This window comes from Mustela nivalis (assembly GCF_964662115.1).
Source record: "Mustela nivalis genome assembly, chromosome: 4".
Lineage (NCBI taxonomy): Eukaryota > Metazoa > Chordata > Mammalia > Carnivora > Mustelidae > Mustela > Mustela nivalis.
The window spans coordinates 90,209-111,433 of NC_139023.1; the positions used below are offsets into that span (position 1 = coordinate 90,209).

General features: G+C 42.8%; 1 protein-coding gene across 4 annotated transcripts in view; it reads right to left on the bottom strand.

The window, feature by feature from the left end:
- GPAT3 (glycerol-3-phosphate acyltransferase 3) overlaps positions 1–21,225 on the bottom strand; it is a 58,623-nt gene that overhangs the window by 25,380 nt on the left and 12,018 nt on the right. The window contains exon 2 of one of the 4 annotated variants that reach the window (XM_082726409.1): positions 9,584–9,663. The exons of the other annotated variants lie outside the window; for them this stretch is intronic. The gene's annotated coding sequence lies outside the window, so the exon portion shown is untranslated. The remainder of the gene's footprint in view (positions 1–9,583; positions 9,664–21,225) is intronic. 4 annotated transcript variants of the gene reach the window in all.

The following is a 21,225-nucleotide window of genomic DNA, read 5'->3' on the forward strand; positions in this document are numbered from 1 at the left end:
CCCCCTAAGCAAGGGGGCAAGGAGGAGTTTACCTGTAGGGGCACCAACCACTGGTAGTAAAGGCCTTTTCCTGGTGTGAGGAGCTCCTCTGAGGGTCTGTGGTCCACCCTGACCACACCCCCATGTCCTTCCTGACCCATCAGTGGGCTTACAGCAGAGATCAAGGTGAAGCAGTGGTAAAGATGAGCTGCCCGGGGCCAGGGTGGGGGTGGGGGGAACGGACATACTCACCGTCAAGCTCCAGAGGACCAAGACCCACATTCACGCCATCACTGGGCTGTAAAGACTGGAAGATCTTTACACAGTTGGCACAACTAAGGGCCTGGGATGGATCCCTCCAACCAGGAGTCTCTGTCCTTGTTCTTGTCCGTCAGTCATCACAAAGATGACTCTAGCAACTACATAGTCACCTGACTGCACAGCTTTCTGGCCCTTTTTTGGTCACATTTTCCACAAAAATTTAGCTGTAATGCTGCAAGGCTAATTCTAGATATACCCTGTGCAGACAATTCCCAGGGCCATTAATCAAGCCATAATTTCTAGCATGTGAATTTGACTGTGCTTACTTCCCAGAGAATCCTCTGTGTTTCTGATTACCGCTGCTCTCCTTCCTAAGTACTTTTTTAAAAAATCCTGTTTATTATTATTAACTTAGTTAAGTGTAATAAAGGTGTTAGGGTTATACTTAAAACAAAAGTTAGGGGGCGCCTGGGTGGCTCAGTGGGTTGAGCCTCTGCCTCCGGCTCAGGTCATGATCTGAGCCCCACATCGAGCCCCTGCTTCCTCCTCTCTCTCTGCCTGCCTCTCTGTCTACTTGTGATATCTCTCGCTCTCTCTCTCTCTGTCAAATAAATAAATAAAAATAAAATCTTTAAAACAAAAGTCAGTTTTTCACAATGTATACACTGAGGTACTTGAAGGTAAAATGGCATGGTATCTAGGATTAGTTTTTAAAGTGCTTCCATAAAAGGATACACATTAAGGTGAGAACATGGTGTTTCTGATTGCTTACCTGTATTCTCTAATTTTCTATGTTGCTCATATACTGCATCTGTAATTAAAATTTATCTAAAAAATACTTCCACAGACGAGCCATAAGAGACTCTTCATCTCAGGGAACAAACTGAGGGTTGCTGGGGGGTGGAGGAGGGAGAGGGTGGCTGGGTGATGCACACGGGGGAGGGCATGTGCTGCGGTGAGTGCTGTGAGATGTGTAAGACTCACAGACCGGTACCCCTGGGCAAATAATACATTAGATGTTAATTTTAAAAAAACACTTCCACAAAGGAAAAACTGAAAAAAGAGGACAGATGATGTAAATTCTTATTGAATTGGGTGGCTAGTACAAGGAAATTAACTGTACTGCTCTTGTTAGTTCTTAAAAATGAATGCTGTATTTTTAAAAAATCCATTTCAGAAACTCATTTGCAAAGTCAGTTTAGCTGGAAATCAATTTCCTCACCCAAACCCAAAGCATTCGTTCACTTAATCCGTCATTCAGCCACGACAGAGAGACAGCCAGGCACTAAACAGAACGGAGGGCAAGGGAACTGAACTCAAGCATGGCCGCACATCAGAACTGTCTTTGGAACCTGTGAACACACAGCGCCAGGGCCCAGCCCCGGACCCACGCACTAGAACGCCAACCACATTTTAATAAACACACATGAAGGATCAAAAAAAAAAATACAGAAATACATCAAAATATTAGTTCTTAAGCACAGGGTAGCTTCAAGGAGATAAGCACAATCCTTTGGGGTTGTAGTTACACACATATGTTCAAAAGCACTTCTAACCTAACAACACTCAAGAAAATTAGGTCTTTTCTGCATAACAAAATTTCATATGGGTGATTTTTAATGTTCTTATTTATATATCTACAATATCTCCTTTTTCGATAAAGTATATGTATTATATTACAGAGTGAGAGAAAAGAACTTAAAAGTGCTATTTTTTTTAAACCAAAATGACATGTGACCAACATACCCCCCCAAACACCCATCATTTAAAAGACCCAGTTAAACTGCAGAGTGCTGGGGAAGTCGGGCAGCGGCTGGATGGACTCTGAGTGTATGACTCATTTTGGATCACCAGTTGGCAGTTTCTAATACTGCTAAGCAAAAATCGCCTACCCTATGCCTTTCAATCACCCCAGGTATTGTCCTCTGGCAAAAAAACAAGCAAACAGGCTCAGGACAATGGTCACGGTTATTCCTAAGGGCTAAAAACTGCAAACAACCCAAATGTCGATCAACATGACAACGAATTAAACAAAGGATGTATTTCAATAAAGGAATTCCACAGCAATTTAAAAAATTCACTGAGTCCCACGACATGGAGAAATCTCATGAATATGATACTTTGTGAAAAAACAGGTACAAAAGAGCACATACCCTCTGATTCCATTTATGCGAATTTCAAACATAGAAAGACTGACAGATGATGGAACTCGGAAGACAGGTGACGGCAGGGTCCGAGGGAGGACCCTACATCTGGGCAGGGCTTGAGAGACTTTTGAGAACTAGGCTGTGTTCTTTAGGGGAACTATGACAGATTCTTCGACAGGTCTATAAATACCCCAAAAGACATCTAGTTGAACACTTGATAGCTGTGCATTTTAATATCTGTTAACTGTGCCTCCACTTTTTAAAAATCAGAAACATGTTACATTTAAGAGTTGCCACAATTTGTAGCTACAATCCCAATTAGAGGTTCTAGGAAATCATAGTGCTTTTTTTCCATAAATATTCTAAACTAGAAGACAACTGACATTTATTGAATGTTTTCTGATGCCAGACTGTGCTAAGCCCTTGACACCTACACTTAAATAATCCCCAGAATCCTATGAGGTTTTGTAGGTTACCCCCATTTTACAGATGAGGAAACTAGGGCTCAGTAGGGTTGAGTAACATTCCAGGGGCCAAAAAACAAGAAAGAGAAGGAGGTTTTGAAACCAACTCTGCTACTCCAACACCAATTGCTTCCTCATATCCTAAAGCTTCAAATTCCACATCGCTCTGTCCAGCACCTGCCCTCTGAGAGACCCCAAAGACCTCGCTAAAAAGGGATTTGAGTAACAGTTCTTACAGTGTCTCTCCTGCCTGTGAGGGAAAGAACGGAACTCTGACCTAGGAGACGCTGTGCAGGGCTGGCATCTAGCATTAGTCTGGAGACGCACTTATTTACTAACTTATTTACACTGCCTCATCCTTCCAGGGTCATTGTAACCCACATCACTTTTCTTCTCTCTTTTTTTGACGAGGGCAGGAATCTTTCAGTGCCTGGAATACATCTGATTCGGTCTCTGTACCTTCCCATGCTAAGCCCAACAAAAAGCAGCCACTGGGCAGCAGCCCACTTGATACTCCTTCCCCAGTTCCATTGTTCCTCCAGGTCTGAGTGGTCTGAGGCGGTTCTTCTGTCCAGCCCAGGGCTCTGTGACCTCGGCGCATGTCCCGCCGGTGTTGTTGCTCCTCGAGTCCTCCTGAGGCACAATCAGCTGCCCCGTGTATGCAAGTCAGTCAAGGTTTAGAAAGCATAATCACTCTTGATGTTGCCAAGGTTTTTAGGAAACACCTTCTATCTCTTTTGGTCCCAACAGCCTGTTACACCCTCACCCATGACTCTAGGTTTGAGTTCAAGGTCGCTGAGACAGAGACAGATTGATCATGAAGCCAACACAGTCCATCTTTGGTCTCCTCACCTAAACGGCTCCTTCCAAAGTCCCACACCTAATTCTGTATATTCTTTTACCTAAAGAGGCTCTCCAAATTGTATAAGCTTCAGGCACCCACAAAACAGGCACCTCTGAGTCATACTGTCATTTTGTTGCTACAAGCAACACATCTGTGATAAAGCATTCACCTTGTAAATTAAATCAATTTAGAAGGAGAAATATTCGGGGCACCTGAGTGGCTCAGTCAGTTAAGTGTCTTCCTTCAGCTCAGATCATGATCTCAGGGTCCTGGGATCGAGCCCTCTGTTCGGTTCCTGCTCGCAGGGAGCCTGCTTCTCCCCCTCCTCCCTGCTCACGCTCGCTCTCTCTCTCACACGTCTCTGTCTCTCAAATCAGTAAATAAACTCTTTAAAAAAAAAGGTTTTTTTAAATAAAAAAGAAGGATAAAAACTTAGGATGAGAGAACCAAGTTATTACCAATAAGTATTAGAACACTGGGAGCTCACAGACACACATTAACATCTTTCTGCTTAATTTCACTTACTATTGATAATATGTTATCTATTGGATGATCAAATCAGCAATATACTTCTTAGAGGGGTTGCTGTTGGCTAGGTCATCTTTGGGTTGTTGTTTTAAGGTCTGAAGTTTCTTTAATTTTAAAAGTGCAAGATTGAAGAGAAAAACAAAAAAAATGTGAATGCAAGCAAAATGAAAAACTTCACTACATAGAAGGTGCACAGGTGTCCCTATAGCAGCAAAACTGCTTTAGAAAAACTAAATTATTACATGCCATGTACTAGGTCCATAAAAAAAAGAGGGTAAAATCAGTACAACTGTCGTGACTTGTCATGTATATGAAATGTGCTCAAAATAAATGCTGGCTTAGCATCTCCTTTGATTTCCTAAGAGGTATTCGGTCACGATTGCCTCGTTCAGAAAAAAAAAAAAAAAGCATTAGTTATGAAACTATTCATGTACCCCGGCCATGTTTCCCCAGTTGGCACATTTAAGAGACATTCAACTTTTTAATTCTATTTCTTTTTTTTTTAAAACATAAAAAGGGTAAAGTTTGTTTTAAGTACCTATGTACCCCATCAATTAATCCAATTAATAAAAGTAAAATAAGGGGACACCTGGGTGGCACAGTGGGTTAAGCCTCTGCCTTTGGCTCAGGTCATGATCTCAGGATCATGGGATCAAGCCCTGCATCAGGACCTAACAGATATATTCAGAACATTTCATCCTAAACTGGCAGAGTACACATTCTTTTCAAGGGCACAAGGAACATTCTCCAGAACAGATCACATACTGGGTCACAAATCAGGCCTCAAAAAGCACAAAAAGACTGAGATCATGCCATGCATATTTTCTAACCACAACGCCATGAAACTAGAACTCGACCACAAGAAAAAATTTGGAAAGACCATAAGTATACAGAGGTTAAAGAACATCCTACTAAAGAATGAATGGGTTAACCAGGAAATTAAGGAAGAAATTAAAAAATACATAAAAGTAAATGAAAATGAAAACACGATAGTCCAGAACCTTTGGGATGCAGCAAAGGCAGTCCTAAGAGGGAAGTGTAGCAATACAGCAAGAAAAATCTCAAATACATGACCTACCTTACACCTAAAGGAGCTAGAAAAAGAACAACAAATGAAGCCTAAAGCCAGCAGAAGAAGAGCAATTATAAGGGTTAGATCAGAAATAAATGATATAGAAACTAAAAAAAAAACAAACAAACAAAAAAAACAGAACAGATCAATAAAACCAGGAGCTGGTTCTTTGCTGCCTGCTCAACAGGGAGTCTGCTTCTCCCTCTGCCACTCCCTCAGCTTGTGCGCGCTCCTCTCTGTCAAATAAATAAAATCTTTAAAAAAAAAAAAAAATCCTGGGGCGCCTGGATGGCTCAATGGGTTAAGCCGCTGCCTTTGGCTCAGGTCATGATCTCGGGGTCCTGGGATGAAGCCCTGCATTGGACTCTCTGCTCAGCAGGGAGCCTGCTTCCTCCTCTCTCTCTGCCTGCCTCTCTGCCTACTTGTGATCTCTGTCAAATAAATAAATAAAATCCTAAAAAAAAAAAAAAAAGGGAAAGTAGGCTATAGAATGGGAAAAGATATTTGCAAACACCGTATCTGGTAAAGGGTTACTATCCAAAATCTATAAAGAACTTATCAAACTCAACACCCAAAAAACAAATAATCCAGTCAAGAAATGCACATAAGACATGAATGGGAATTTTTCCAAAGACATCCAGATGGCCAACACGCACATGAGAAGATGCTCCACATCCCTCGGCATCAGGGAAATACAAATCAAAACCACAATGAGATATCACCTCACACCAGTCAGAATGGCTAAAATTAACAAGTCAGGAAATGACAGATGCTGGCGAGGATGCGGAGAAAGGGGAATCCTCCTCCACTGTTGGTGGCAATGCAAGCTGGTGCAACCCCTCTGGGGAACAGCATGGAGGTTCCTCAAAAAGTTAAAAATAGAGCTACACTATGATTCAGCAATCGCACTACTGGGTATTTACCCAAAGGATACAAAAATACAGATTTGAATGGGTACGTGCACCCAATGTTTATAGCAGCATTATCAACAATAGCCAAACTATGGAAAGAACCCAAATGTCCACCAACTGATGAATGGATAAAGAAGATGTGATACACACATACAATGGAATATTACTCAGCCACAAAAAAGAATGAAATCTTTCATTCACATGGACAGGGCTAGAGAACATTATCCTAAGTGAAATAAATCAAATATCATAAGATTTCATTCATATTTGGACTTTAAGAAACAAAACAAATGAACATAGGAGGAAAAAATGAGAGATGAACCAAGAAACAGACACTTAACTACAGAGGACAAACTTATGGTTACCAGAGGGGAGATGGGGGGGATGCGCTAAAATAGGTGACAGGTATTAAGGAAGACACTGACAGTGATGAGCACAAGGTAGTGTCTGTACATGATGAATCACTAAATTCTACACCTGAAACTACTCTTGCACTGTATGTTAACTAGCTAGAATTTAAATAAAAATTGTATGAATGGATGAATAGGAAAAAATCAAGCTTTTCAATATACAAACAACAATCCATTAGAAGATAGGATGAAAGAAGCCACTCCATGTACAATAGCAACCAGAAATATGATTTTAAGAGGAAGTATACAAAACTTATCTAAGAAAAACTTTAAAACATTCCTGAGGGATATAAAAGATCACCTAAACAAGTGGAAAGACATAATGTCCTTGCAGAGTCTTACTCAACCTAGATAATGTCAAGCTGCTCCCAGAAAATTTATACATTTTACACAAGTCCAATAAAAATGAAGAGTTGCATTTCCTCTGGACCATGCACAGGCTGTATCTCAAGACCGTGTGGGGGAATGGCAGGCAAGAATAAACAGGAAGATTCTGTGGAGGAAAGCAATGAGCACAACAATCCCTACTGGATAGGAATACAACCCATTACGTCTATTAAAGCACTGAACAATAATTAAAACAACATCACGGCCATCAGAAAAGTTTTGATTTTAAAATCATTTGGAGAAATATCTCAATCAGAGAAAGACTATTCTATGACATATTATCATATGTGGGATATAAGAAACAGAGCAGAGATCATAGGGAAGAGCGAGAAAACTGGATGGGAAGTCATCAGAGAGAGAGAAACCATGAGAGACACTTAACTTACAGGGAAAAACTGAGGGAGGCTGGAGGGGGGGGAGCGGGGGGGGTGGTAACTGGGTGACGGGCAATCAGGAGGGCACGTGATGTGCTGAGCTCTGCACGTGACATGCAACTGATGAGTCACGGAACACCATGTCTGGAACTATGATGAAATATATATTAGCTGGTTGAATTTAAACTAAAACTTTTGGAAAATTCAAAAAAAAAACCAGGATGATACATCAGAAGGTAAGTGAACAGAGGGAACAAGTAGAACAGAAACAGATCCGAACAAACACAGGAAATCAAGGCTGCCGTACAAATCAGTTGTGCAAAGATGAACTGGGGTTTCCACAACTGGATAGCCATCTGGACAAACACACCAGAATAAAAAAATCAAAGATTTAAATATTTTAAAAAACACAAAACTAATCAAAGAAGACATTGGAGAACTCCCTAAACTTGATCGAAGGAAAATCTTTCTGCTAAAAAACTCAAAATCCAGACACTATGGAAAGAAAATATTCATAAATTTGACTACGCAGAAATGAAAAATCCCTGCATGGTAATAAGCATGATAAGCAAAGAAAAAAATACGAGTCACAAACTGAAGGAAATATCTGTATCTCCTCACAGACAGAAGTTTATCACCTAAACATATGAGAAGGTCCTAGAAATCAAAGTGAAACAGAACGCTAGGAGAAGCATGGGGTACCAGGGTGCTTCAGATGCTTAACCAACGGAAGCACCCAGTCATGGTCTCAGGGCCCTGGGATCGAGGCCCGCATCGGGCCCCTGCTTCTCCCCCTCTCTCTCTCCTCCTCCGGCCACCCACTCTTGTGCTCTCTCTGCCACTTTCTCTCGAATAAATACATAAAATCTTAAAAAAAAAAAAAAAGAAAGAAAGAAAGACATCTAGGAGAAACAGAAAAATAGCCTAAAGAAGTGAGTAGATATTTCCCAGGAAAAAGAAATACAAATGTTCCTTAAGCACTTTAGGGAGGGCATGTGCTATGGTGAGTGCTGTGAATGGTGTAAGGCTGATGATTCACAGACCTGCACCCCGGGAGCAAATAATACATTACATGTTAACAAGAAAAAAAAAAAAAAAAAAGCAAGAAAATTAAACTCTGCAAGCAAAAAAAAAAAAAAGTCCCTTAAGCATGAAACATGTACAAAGTCACTCTTTGTAGCAGAAGCGCATATTAAGACTACCCTGATTTTCTACTTCTCACCTACAGATTGGCACAAATCCAAAACTTGGACAAATTTATGCCTTCGGTGAAGCTGTGGGGAATAGGCACTTGACACACACTTCCAGTGAGTACAAACGGTGCAGACTGTTAACGAAGGGCATCTAGCAACACCAACCAAAGTTACAAATGCTCTTTGACAAAACAATGCATTCGGGTCACAGACTGATGTTACGTATTTATTCATGTTACAGAAAGAATACTGCCCCGTATTTTTTAAAGATTTTATCTGACAGAGAGTGAGAGGGAGCACAAGCACAGAGGGGGGCAGGCAGAGGGAGAGGGAGAAGCCGGCTGCCCGCTGAGCAGGGAGCCTGCGGGGGGCTCGACCCCAGGACGCTGGGATCATGACTGAGCCGCCCGGTGATCCCCGCAGCATACTTGAACAGCACCAGGCCTAGAACTACAGTTAAAAAGAACTATTTGCACTCATATAACGAAATTTCTTGCTAAACAAGAAGAAACTTTCTAAATAATCAACGGAAAGGACCACGGGATAGAGTTGATTACTATACGTCATCTTCGGTCAAAAGCCAGAAACATCCACGTTGTAACAGGTGTCTGCACAGCACGAAGAAACACTGCGACAGCTAGCAGGACGCAGACGGAGACGGCAGGGGGCGGAAATTATACTATTGGCCATCAAACCACGTATTTTTAAACAACTACGGTTTCAGCATCATGTGAAGATATTACTTACGCAAAAAAACTAAAATATTTTTTCAAGATGTATAAACCCAAATTTCTTTTTTTTTTTTTTAAGATTTTATTTATTTATTTGACAGAGAGATCACAAGTAGGCAGAGAGGCAGGCAGAGAGAGGAAGGGAAGCAGGCTCTCCGCCGAGCAGAGAGCCCGATGCGGGGCTCGATCCCAGAACCCCGGGACCATGACCCGAGCCGAAGGCAGAGGCTTTAACCCACTGAGCCACCCAGGCGCCCCTAAACCCAAATTTCAAACACTCACACGAAAGCTTGCAGACGCGAAGCCTGCGTGTTCATCGGCCAGCTGTCCCAGAATCACATCATCTGATGGCTCAGCGAGTCCTCAAAATTGCAAAGACGAAACAAAGTGAAACTTGACGGTGACCACTTCCCACATAACCAGTGCCATCCCTGCATCTCGAACCTTACCCCAAAATACTTAATTTCTAGGTTAGCTTTAGAAGTCCCCGATAATGCCCCACCTCCCATGTGTATGCACGCACGGAAAAGCACACTTTACAGAGAAGGCATCCAAAGGCTTTGTTTCTCAGAAGGAGTTGGTAGACGACATCTATTATTCTTGGGAGAAAAACAGAGCACAAAAGAGTACTGGTGGGCCGAGGAATGAGGAAGAAAATGCCGAGTTGGAGCTCGCTCTTCCCTCGGTCTCCATTCCCTCTGCTCTCGTTTTCTTCCCTGCTTGATCCTCGTCTCATCCGTTTCTCTTCTCCTGTCCTTTTCCTACGAATTTTCCTCTAGTGTTTGTAAATGTCTTTCACTCTGTGAGTTCACTAAAGCCTCCATTTCAACTTTCACCCGCCGAAAATACTGCGCACCTGTAGCCTGGCTTCTTCCCCAAGGCTCACACTTTATATCGCAGCCAGGACATTCCATCTCTCCACCAACCCCCTGCCCAAGCTCCACAGGCCCCAGGAGCCGTAGAAAGATTTATCATGCAAACAGATGTCCAAACAAAGTCCAGATAGTCATATTCATATTCAAAAGAAAGACTATAACAAGAAACAAAGAAAGACACTACATGACAATCAAGGAGACAATCCAACAAGACGTAATAATTGTGAATATTTGTGCACCCAACATGGGAGGACCCAAATACATAAAACAGTTAAAAACAAACATAAAGGGCGCCTGGGTGGCTCAGTGGGTTGAGCCACTGCTGCCTTGGGCTCAGGTCATGATCTCTCTGCTCAGCGGGGAGCCTGCTTCCTCCTCTCTCTGCCTGCCTCTCTGCCTACTTGTGATCTCTGTCAAATAAAAAAATAGATAAATCTTAAAAAAAAAAAAAACCATAAAGCACCTAATCAGCACTCATACAGTGACAGCAGAGGACTTGAGCATCACCCAAAGAGAAAATCAACAAGGAAACAATGGCTTTCCATCTGCACTGGATAGACTTAATAATAGGTATATTCAGAACATTCCATCCTAATACAGCAGAAAACACACTGTTTTCAAGTGTACGTGGAATGTTCTTCATATTAGGCCACAAAACAAGTCTCCACAAGCGTAAAAAGATCGAAGTCATGCAATGCATCCTTTCTGACCACAATGCTATTAAAGCAGAAGTCAACCATGAGGAAAACTCTGGGAAGACCACAGACATGGAGGTTAAACATCTGCTACTACACAGTGAACAAGTCAACCAGGAAATCAACAAGGAAAAAGGTCACAGAAACAAAGGAAAACAAACACAACGGTCCCACACCCCGCGACGCAGCAAAGTGGGTCTAAGAGGGAAGCTTACAGCCGCACAGGCTCACCTCAAGCAGCAAGAAAAGTCTCAAATAAACAACCTAACCTTACAGCTAAAGGAGCTAGAAAAAGAACCAACAAAACTCAAAACCAGCAGAAGGAAGGAATGAAGATTACTTTCATTTGAATGAAATAAAATGGAATCTAAAACAAACAAACAAAAAGAACAGAACAAATCATGGAAACTGGGAGCTAGTTCTTTGAAAACATCAACAAAACTGACAGACATGGAGGGACGCCAGGTGGCCAAGTCGGTTAAGTGTCCAACTCTTGATTCAGCTCAGGTCACGGCCGTGAGATCGAGCCCTTTGCTCATGAGCTCTGCACTGGACAGGAGTCTGCTTGAGATACTCTCATGGTGTCTCTCCCCTTGCCTCTGCCTGCTTGCTCACTCACTCTTTACCTGGGATGCAGGGGTGGCTCGACATCGGCAGGCCAAGGCCCCATTACCTTCAGAACGGCTATCGAGCACCTGTTCTTTCTCCACTTCCCTCTCCCTCTCCCTGTCTAATCCCACCTCTGCAAAGCAACCAGATTCATCTTCCCAAACCTTTGATATTCCCTCACCTAAAGAAGTAATTTCTTAGCCTGGCACTTAAAGCCTTCTAGGACTTAAATCTAAATATCTATCCAATCTCAACTCCTGCCTCCAACTCATTTTCACTCATTCTAGCTCAAACCAAACTAAAGCGGTCCTTGGGCCCCTAATGTTTTCTGGGCCCTCTTACCCTCCTGCTTTTGGCTATAACTTCTTCCACTGGACACCACATCCCTAAAATCATTCAAAATTCTTCACATCAGAACCCCATTTTCCCCTTTTTGTGTTTTCTTTGAGCCCAGGACCCACCAACTCCAGTCATCACATGATGCAGGCAATGTCTTAACTGTTTATAAGCAAAGACAGAAAAAAAGACCAAGTTACATCAAACTTATGTCATTTCTACGTTTCTAAAACAAGCTTGTACTAAAGGACACAAGGGGTGGCTTATCCTGCAGCAGTAACAGTGGAATGGCTTCCCTTAGGAAAAAGGATGTTCGTTCTTTTTGCTGCTTACGAAATGCCTGCCTTTCTCTCCTTGAGTATATACCCCGATACACATGCTTCTCTGCGAGAACAGAATGTCACATGAGCATCAGAGGCGGAACACCGTGACACGCAGGGATTTCGTCACACCTGCCGGCATCGCCCACTTGAGATCTATCATGGAGAAGTCGTGGGGACTGGCCAGTGACTGGCACATAAACTCACTGCCATGAACATATGAGTCATTGAAAATGAGGATGTTCGTTTATTTGAGTAGATTTGTACCAACATCATTGCAAGAGGCAGGAAAAGGAAGCGTATATCTGCATGATACACTAACAGATACCGACTTAATCAAAAAACCTACCACACTTGGGAAAAAGGAATATACTCTTACTCTTTGCAAAGACGTGAAGTACTCTACAGAGCGTACACGGCAGATGAATGTGACTCATGGTCACAATCCCTCATGGTCAAAGCCTGTACGCTCTGTCCAGTCTTAATCTCCTTTCTCCTTGTTTTTTTCGTCTGGGTTTTTTTTTTCGTAAAGGGATGGTCTCTGGAATTCCTGATCAATTTCCTCTCTGTGTAAGCCACGTGAATTTCCCTGTTCACGTAGGGACACCGGAAATCAGAATGCTTTTTCTCGAACCACGGGAAGACTGTTACTCAGTGTGCACACACACTGGCTTTCCGTAAAGCCAAAGTCACCATTCCTCCAAGTTGCTGGACTCTCAGGCAGTGCACTTTTCCAGATACTCAAAGGTAAAGGGGCCAAATTATCCCACCCCCAAAGTTCGCCCACGGCGTCTCTCCATCCTTGGGTTTTTCGGTCCGCTCCATTGAATGGCCCAGTGAAAGGGGCATGTGCAGGCCCAGCACGCAGCACCAGAGAAGCACAAAGGCTAGGCCTGTCGATTCCAGAAACAACGAGGCAAGACAGGGTGGAAGGCTCTGCGGCCCTAACAGAAAAGCAGACCACGCCCCAGGCTTTCCTTTTATTCACCGGTGTCCCCAGAAGTACCGGAGCCATACGGGGTCTACGGGTTTTATTCTCTAAGGAACCTTCAAAAACAAATAGGACTCCAGGAAATTGTCCTTCCCTAGTCAGCCCAAGCTTTGAGGGAAACAGAACTCTGAAGGAGAGAAGCAGGAATACCAGGCACCTGACCTAGAAGTCAGTGAAGGAGGAACAGAGGGGAGCTTTCAAAATACTGAGGTCCACACCAAGAGAGGGTCCTAAGGGTTTTGCACATCCCCAGGGAATGCAGGCATCACTAGGCCACCCACTCATGTGACATGTTGATTCATGTTCCAGATGTCATACTATAGCATCCTCCTATTCCAACCCAAGAAAAGGGCTCTGTCTAATCACAGGCCCAACAGGCTTTCTCCCTTCCCTGAGCCCCAAGAGCCCATCCCCAACAGACACTCCCCATTTCCCCAGGCTTCTGTGTACCAAGCCTACTTTGGCACCCTGGCCCCTCACACGCTGTGCTGGGGCATCTGGGTGGCTCAACTGTTAAGCATCTGCCTTGAGCTCAGGTCAGGATCCCAAGGTCCTGGAATCGAGTCCCGCATCGGGCTCCATGCTCAACAGGAACCTGCTTCTCCCTCCCCCACTCCCCTGCTTGTGTTCCCTCTCCCGCTGTGTCTCTCTCTGTCAAATAAATAAATAAAATCTTAAGGAAAAAAAAAAAAAAAAAAACCTTGTGCTGTACCAAGAGCTTCAGCAAGAAAACAGAGAAGATTGGGAAATGCCGTTCTAAACCCTCCTAGAGAGAGGAGAAAAGGAGAGGGCTTGAAGGCGCCGCTCCTTGCGGAGTAAAGACCTGACGAAGACCCTTCCTGCTGTCTCTGCTTACGGAGTCAGTGGCCCACAAACAGATACCAATGTTACAGAGATAAATACGACCTAAAGACAGATTAAAAACTGAAAATAAAATTTGTATATGGAATTTATCACAACAAAGATGACAAGGCACTGCTAACAACTGAAGAGTTTTGTTACCTAATCCATGCCTTTCCTCAAACTCTCAACTCTGCATTCTATGTATAAAACTTTCCTGTGAAAGCTACCTTGTAGCCTGTGTCCAGTTTCATGATCCTTTTGGCTAAGAAGCTCTTTCTTACATAAAACATTTTGCTTTCGTGCGTACCAGTCTTTCCTATCTTTTATGGTTACGGAGAGAAAGAGGGATGGCTTCTTTCTTCTGCTAATCAGCCTACTGTCCTATGAATCATCCTTTGGGTTTTTTTTCCCAAATTCCATCATCAACCTTCACAGGTCTGGTCGGCCACTGCAGTCACCTTCGCAGGCTTCAGAACCTCCTCTTTACAGAAACAGAAAGCCTGGGATTCTCTGTACCTTGATGTCACAGCTAAACCACTCTGCACTGAGCCCGTCATATCGAATGCCACCCTCTTAGCCAACCTTATTTCTGTGTTTGTTCCGGTCCACGAACTACACTCACTCCCTCTGCTACACAGGCTATTCCTCATGCCCCGAGTTTGGAAAGTCCCATCAGCTCTGTTAAGCCCAAGCCCCCTTGACGTGGCTGGTTCAACACTAACACATCCACCAAAACACCCTCTCTGAAGTCCCCCATCCAAAACGATCTCTTTTCATGCAGCAGTTGGGATTTTTCTTCCTCAGGTTAATTACACTTATTTTGGGGACATGCGATGCGTCAGCACCAGCTGGCTTCCAGTGGTCACGGGGATGTGAGGAGACTGGGGGAGATCTCTGTAAGGAGGCGAGGGTTGCCTGAGAGCAGAGTTCAGCATCGGACGTGGGTGCACAGAAAACACTCCATAAGCACTGCTCACGCAGACCAGGGTCCGTGATTGCCAGCGGCGCATCACTGCGGAGTTTTGTGAAGGTCACAGCGCTGGTTCTGTGTCACGGAGGGCAGCATCATTCTGGGTTCAGTGCTTTCCATGCCTGATAGTCTAAAACTGCCTCCTGAAGTGGCAGCCTTTTCCTACCATGTAACCAAGGCTGGCTTTTCATTCTTCTTCTTTTTTAAATAAAGATGTTATGTATTTGTTTGAGAGAAGGAGAGAGAGAGCACAAGCAGGGGGAGTGGCAGAGAGGGAGGGAGAAGCAGCTCCCCGCTGAGCAGGGAGCTGGACTCAGGGTCAATCCCAGGACCCCAGACGCTTAATCGACCGAGCCACCCAGGCGCCCCGAAGCTGGCTTTTCTATCCCATTCTGGAGCATCCTCCTCGGGTAAAGGATCTTCAATATCACCCCTTCTCTGATGGCTCATTTACCAAAACAATCAAGATTACTTTAAATTCTACTTTGTTTCCTAGGTTACTTAAACCCCAGCTAGAAGCATTCAATGATACGGTGCTTCCAGTTACGTGGGTCAGTACAGCTCCAGACAATACAACCAAATCTACGTCTAAACCCAGTTACTCCTTTCAGTTAGTGACCCTTGGGCGGACGGTGTGAGACACTCTATTCTCCAGATCCCGAGTGGTGACAAGGTTTCCTCAGGAAGCCCAACTCCAAAGCAGTCGGTAGTGAAAAGCAGGTGTGTGTTAAGGAGGCTACATCATGGTTCCGAGGCGAGGACCCATCACCCAGGGATGTCTGCCAGGATTGTGGGAGGGAAACAGATAGAGTGGTTCTGTCAACCCGGTATTTAGAAGAGCATACGATCAGAAGCTTCACTAAAATAAAGGTACGTACAGTTTTCCTGTTTTCTACAGTTCATGTATCTGTGATACAATAATTTGCCCCTCTTTAAATTTTGAGTAATTTTCTTTAATGTCTCTCAGTTATCAAGACTAGAAATACTGAAGATGTACTTGTTCTCCTAAGAAAAGCAAACAAGAAAAATCAATTCCTTTTTCATCACTATATACCCTGGAAGTCCCCCAGAAACTTACAAAATAAGCAATGTTGATCATAAAAGAAGAGGATTTTAACCCCAGATATAAATACTGATCATGAAATTAACTGTATGTTTATATCTATTTTGAAGCAAAAACAGAGTGGAAGAATGGACATTGCAATCAGCTGTCAGTCAACACTGCAGAGAAACTAATAGGCACTTAGAATTAACAGGCAGAGTTTCATTTCAACAACTAACATTTTATTTTTTACAGGTTTTATTTTTTAAAGGTTTTTTAAATTTATTTGAGAGAGAGAGAAGAGCAAGTGAGAGAGAACATGAGTGGGGGGGAGGGTCAGACGGAGAGGGTGAAGCAGGGTCCCGCTGAGCAGGGAGCCTTATGCAGGGCTGCTAGATTGATCCAGGACCCGGAGATCATGACCTGAATCAAAAACTGATGCTTGACCGACTGAGCCACCCAGGGGCCCCAACAACGAACTCTGTGACATCTCATTCACTGTACTGCTCACCCGTTTCTTGGCTGACAACCCACACTAACTTTGTTGACTTGGACATGATTACTTTGATTAAACAAGAAATCCCACAACAGAGAAGCATCTGTAAAACTTCATTGTCAAATGAGCCATCAAATCAATTAAAATGTCAACCTTAATGTTTGGCATTGATGTAGAGTACCTTTTAAATTATAATCCTAAATATTCTCAATAGACTCATTTCTTTAAAAGTTCTGTTGATGATTTGAAATTTAAACGTTATGAGTTCCCTAGTATGTGACAAAAGCCAACATTCAGCAGAGGAGTTCCCATTTGTGGAAGAGTTACTTCAGCCTTCAACGGGAAAACGGAGACGGAAGGATTGACCAGAGGACCAGGTAAGGAAGATACAATTTTGGGAGGGAGTGGTGGCAACTTTTTGATTTTTGATTTTGCACAGGAAAGATAAATCAGACTGGGATTTCTTTTCAGTCTACTTGCTACTCCTTATGTGATCTGAAGCAAGTTACTGACCTTCTTCACCTGTAGTTTCCTCATCAGCTAAGTGATAAGTAACAAAACCTCCTTCATGTAAATAATTTTGCATGATGCAGCCACGGTTTAATAAATGGTGATTATGTTATTGATATTGATATTAATATTGGTAGATTTTTGTCCATAAGGTAGAAACAAAGTGGAGAAGTTTTGTTCTTTTGACTGGGGCTTTCTCTGAGGGTACGGTGGCCAGAGGGCTGTTAGGGGAGGACACTGCTCTGGGGAACACTTCTAAAATGGCAGGCTGGATTTTGGCTTCAATGGTAGCTGGTGAGCTGTCTGCTCCTCCCGATGGTGCAGAGAACTTCCCTAAAAAAGAATGTACTCTCAAGTTGACTCTCCAGTCCCCTGGTCCGGTTGTCTTCCCACTCTCAAAGAATCCCTGAGTCTCTACTCTCATCTGGCTTCCTCCACCTCCACAATGCGGAGACACAGGTACTCTCCTTATCTACTGAGGAGTCTAGGACTAAGAGAACTAAACCCCAACAAGATCCCCCAACAACTAAATAGTGTTGGGGACAGAACTGTCTAACACCTGCTTTTATCACTTATATTTATTTCTTTACTTTTAAAGATTTCATTTATTCACTTGACAGACACAGCGAGAAAGGGAACACAGCAGGTGGACTGGGAGAGGGAGAAGCAGGCTTCCCACCCAGCAGGGAGCCCGACGCGGGGCTCGGTCCCAGGACCCTGCGACCACGACCTGAGCCGAAGGCAGACGCCCAATGACTGAGCCACCCAGATGCCCTTACCACTTATATTTAAAAGCAAAACTAATTTCATAGAAAATAGGTTTAGGCACAAGGCATATCACCTACTTTGTCACTGCTACGTGATAAGAAAAATGATTTGAAAAATAATGGGATATTTTATGAGTTTCGTCGCTGCTTTCTTAACATGGAAGACTTCCTTTCTGTGATTTAGGGCTTCTTCACAATGCAATGAAGACCATTAGTCTGACGTGACCTTTTACCTTCTTTCCTGCCAGAACCACTCCTTCCTGCTCACTTACCGTGGGCCAGAATTAAATGCTAAGTCATCTCCTTTCAGAGGTTAGAGTACACAGTTACACAAAAGTCTCCAATCCAGTCAAAAGTAAATCTCCCTCCAAAACAGTATATTTTCATCAGATTATGAGGCAGAGTTTGAAGGAAGAACTCTTGTCTCACTTCTACTCTTCCTTCAAGAACGGCCTCTCCCCGCCGTCCCGTGCTGTCTGCTAACCCTGTTGTTCACAAGCCGCACACCAGCCTTCCCCACACCAGCCACCAAAGACTGGAAATCAAGTTCTGCTCCTTCAAGGGCCTATTTATTAGAAAACTAAGAAAATTATGGTGACAATATTGGATACCAAGAGATGAACACATTATTCTCAGAGAGCAGTGGCTCCAAAGGAGTGGACAGAAGTTAGAGGAAGAAAAAGGATTTTGCCCCCAGGGAACATGTGGCAATGCGTGGAGACTCTGTTGGCGGTCTTATTAGGAGTTTGCCACTATGATCTAGAGGGACATCTGACAATGCATAAGACCCCTCTCAATGCATAATGACCTTTTGTCATTCAACCCAATGACAACCCACAAGACCCCTCTCAATGCATAATGACCTTTTGTCATTCAACCCAAAATGTCAGTAGTCCTGAGGCTGAAAATCCTATCTCTAAGAGATAATGTGCTTTGAGTAACAACTTTTGTTCCGTAATTTTGAGTTTTAATTGCAGGCACTGGTCAGTCTCAGAGTTGTGTTTCAGAGCAGGTAACCATCAATCACACCCTTGAGACAAATATTTACTTTCTATTCATATAAAACTAGTTCTATGCCTCAGACTGAAGACTCTAGCTAAGCAATTCTTGATCCTTTATTTAGTTGTGTTTTTTTAATCTTTATGCTTGAAGTATAAGTTTAACCAAAAAAATATAAGTTCAACAACAAAGAAAAAGATACCCATTGTCATATTTGCTTCAGATATTCTCTAAAGAAAAAAACTGGACACAGTTAAAGCCCATCTCCCATTCTTTCTCTTCCCACCTAGAAAATAACCACATTTATTTTACACTTATTTACATATATCTACATAATTACATAATATGTTTATAGTAGTAATTTTAAATGTTTTTTACACTACACATTTTCTTTTCATGCAACATTAAAAACTGTGTACTTTGTTCTCTTCGTGTAAATTCCGCTAACGCTCACGTGCTGGTTGTCCTCCTGGTGAGTGACTACATTGTCCCCACATTTTCTTTTCTTTTTTTTTATTTTAATATAGCTCTCTGCAAGACAAAGTTTCTTTTTTAAGATTTTTATTTATTTATTTGACAGAGAGAGACATAGCGAGAGAGGGAACACAAGCAAGGGGCGAGGGAGAAGCAGGCTTTCCCCCGAGCAGGGAGCCCAAACTGGGGCTCCATCCCAGGACCCTGGGATCATGACCTGAGCTGAAGGCAGAGGCTTAACGACTGAGCCCCCAGGTGCCCCGTCCCCACATTTTCACTATTTGTATGCACTTGTAGCGAGTTTCCTTACACACACATGCTGAGCATGTGGCTCGGTTTGAGATCTTAGAAGAAGTGGAAGTGAGGGGCTGTCAACGAAATTTCATGGAATATGAAAATTTCATGTCATAAATTTCATGTAACAAATATCATGGAATATTGCACTTAGAAATACAGATGACTGGGGCACCTGGGTGGCTCAGTGGGTCAAAGCCCCCACCTTTGGTCATGATCCCAGGGTCCTGGGATAGAGCCCTGAGTGGGGCTCCCTGCTCAGCAGGGAGCCTGCTTCCCCACCCCCACCTCTCTCTGCCTGCTTGTGATCTCTCTCTGTCAAATAAATAAATAAAATCTCAAAAAAAAAAAAAAGAAAGAAAGAAAAGAAACAGAGATGACTAATCCTGTGGGTTACAAATGAATGACTGCAAAACGATCGAAACTTGGTCTTGAGAGAGCTGTATTAAGCGGTGAGGATAAAAATGTACGTTGTGCTAGAGAATCTTCTCAGACTCACCTGCTATTAAGTAATTTTTGTTCCTTCCAGAAACAAAAACCATACTCCTTATGTCCAGTAGAGCAGTATCAATAAATAAATAAATGTATCTATAGACCATGACTGAATCTAGATTCAAATAAACCAATTATAAAAACATTTTTAAACTGTTAGGGGGATTTATATATGGACTGTGTATTAGATGATATTAAAAAGTTAAGTTTGAGTTAACCTAGTAGTGCTGTGGCTATTTTTCAAAATCCTTTTTTTAAAATGCATGAAAAGATATGAAATCTTATATTGCATTGACTATTTTAGCAAAAAATAAGAAGGCACAGGTGAATCAAGTGTGGCAAAATCTTGACAAATATTACCTGTATCAGGCTCATTATACTATTCCTCTGCTTTTGTGTGTGTTTGACAATTTTCATCATCATGGCTACCACCATTAGGCACACGATTTGTGAACAGAGGCAGACTAATAAAAGCAGATAGACATTTGGCAGTGATCAGGAAAATCTCGCTCTATAATCCTTCCATATCCTGTAACTGGATTATTTTTCTCTCTACAAGTAGCTAGACAAGTTCCAGTCTTTCATCAGCAAGATAACGCCATTAAATGCACTATACCACACATCTGTGAGGACAGCAGATACTGACTTGTATTCAGGGAGTTTGCATCAAGACGATCCTACTAAATCAACTTAAGTGATTTAAACAGACTATCAACCCCCCCCCCCATTCCCACCAACCAGCTGCCCAGTGGAGCACCTGGGTGGCTCAGTAGGTTAAGCAGCTACCTTCAGCTCAGGTCATTATCCTGGGGTCCTGGGACAGAGCCCCACTTTGGGCTCCTTGCTCAGTGGGGAATCTGCTTTTTCCTCTCCCTATGCCTCTCCCCTACCCCCTCTCCCTCTCACACACATGCTCTCTCTCTACCAAATAAATAAATAAAATCTTAAAAAAAAAAAAAACAGCCTGCCCAAAACAAAATGAGTATTGAAAATGATACTCAAATTTCTGTCACAAAATATTATCCCTATTTTCTACAAATGATAGAGATTCAGTATTGATGCAACCAATGTTACACCAGAATCAACATGGTTAATCAAGTCTCACAGAAAGAATTCCAAAAGTAAAATCAGAGCAAAATGTTAGGCAACCTGAATTCTCTCTGAATAGGTATAACATCCGAAGTTTCAGCACAGCATTTTGCCCTTTGTGT